The 1964-nt window shown below is 43.8% G+C and overlaps 1 pseudogene; it reads left to right on the top strand.

Moving 5' to 3' along the window:
- The first annotated feature begins 1605 nt into the window (after window positions 1-1605).
- Window positions 1606-1964, top strand: part of LOC119315079 — a 9165-nt pseudogene continuing 8806 nt past the window's right edge.

Here is a 1964-nt window from a genome sequence, read left to right as displayed (position 1 = left end):
CCCAACAATCAGAATCTCTTTCGCCTCTCTCTTTATCATCTTTAATGCTACTGTGGTTCTTATTTTAATTTGGTTCTTCTGTAATACTTGAACATATGCTATTGTGATTTGAATTATGCAATGGTGGTTGAACCTATGTAAATTGGGTATGTATGATGGATGTGAAAATATGTGATTGCCTACTTTCACATTCAAATTCTTGTGAATTTTCAACTGTAGGGATTAAACTATGGGAAAAACGAGTTATGCAGGTTATTACAGTGCACATGGTTTCACAAAGCAAAACTTGTGCGATGAGCCTCAATTACGCACACGTTTTGTTGATGCAAAACGAGTGCAAAGAACTCCAACAACACACACATTTTGACATCGGCAAATATGTCCGATCAACCACTACCACACACACGTTTCGTCTCCCAAAGATGTGCATGATGATAGACACATTGAAAATGATACACCATTAAAGAGCGTGTGTGATATGCACCCTTATTGCACATACTTAACTAATATATAATGTGTGAAATATGAATAGCACATCACACATTTACAATTACTCCCTCTGTTCATTTTTATAAGACTGTTTAGACATTTAAGACAACACCTAAAACAGTTCAATTTCAACTGTCTAAAATGTCTTATAAAAATGAACGAAGGGAGTATAAAAAGTGTGTGATGTATGTTGCATAGCAAATGGCGTGGAAGAGTAGAGTGTGTATAGTAGGCCTCTTATCAAACATCTAGTCTCTTTATGAATCGTCTTTGATGTTCGGCGCATCATAAATGTTGCGCCACAGTATAGCGCGTGCGACAGGTCTATCATCCCATATGATCTCTACGGACAAAATGTGTGGGACTTTGTATGTATCGCAAACGCCTACCTCAAAAATGAGGTCTGCGATATGTTCAGGCGTTGCATATGATTGCTTTTGCCAAAACGTCTGCATCCTCAAATCCTATCACACATGGTTATCCCAGAGCGAGTGTGCGATGCACCCCTATCGCATAACATTGCAAGGCAACGGTTCACACACCCATGTGGAAAAGGAGATTTTAACCGTGTGTGATAGACTTAACCGCACCAGTGGCCGGCTTTTAACAATTCAGCCGGTTCTTTCTTTACAATCTTATTTCCCCTAATACTGCCACATGTGCGATTATTGCAGTAGTCGATTGCAACGAACTACCGCAAGAAACCTTTTTATCGTATAGTCCGTACGAAATCCAACTCACCGAGTGAGTCATTGGAGTCGACTTTTTTGCTTTGCAACCGACTCTAATACCTTATCCGTTCTTTCATGACAATCCATTTCCTGCCGCATGTGCAGTTACTGGTTTCGGCTAAAATAACTTTGGTGAAAATCGACTCTAGGAAGCCACATCATGAGAAAGATTCTTGCGTTGATGTTTACCTCTCACGCCGTTGCACTACTGCATGGCGACGATACTCCTGAGTACACACATGCAAAATTTCTTGAGTACTCCCTAAGCTGCATTTCCTCCTATAAGTAGCCCGGCCCCTTCGCTGTTTTCATAGCCGCTGCAATCACTCACTCGATCACTAGTAGCTAGCAAGGCAAGCACGACGATACGCGGCTGCACCTGCCCATGGCCTTCTTCTCGAAGCTCATTCTCCTGATGGTGTCGATTACGTGCCATGGTCTCGTTGGCAGTGTAGGGGGCGACCAGACCTACAAGATCCTCTCATCGAGCGAGCTCAAGCATTGGTAGAAAAAGGGCCTGTTGTCCCGGTTCGTAAGAGCCTTTTGTCTCGGTTCCTGAACCGAGACTAAAGGGTCGGTACTAATGCCATGTCCCTTTAGTCCTGGTTCAATCCAGAACCGGGACAGATGGGCCTCCACGTGGCCTGTGCGCGGAGCCCAGGCAGGAGACCCTTTGGTCCCGGTTGGTGGCATCAACCGGGACTAATAGGCATCCACACGTCAGCATTTCTGTGGCTGGGGTTT

Source organism: Triticum dicoccoides, chromosome 6A (genome assembly GCF_002162155.2).
Source record: "Triticum dicoccoides isolate Atlit2015 ecotype Zavitan chromosome 6A, WEW_v2.0, whole genome shotgun sequence".
NCBI classification, from domain to species: Eukaryota; Viridiplantae; Streptophyta; class Magnoliopsida; order Poales; family Poaceae; genus Triticum; species Triticum dicoccoides.
Note: the sequence above shows the minus strand (reverse complement) of the source record. Positions and strands in the feature narration are given on the sequence as shown.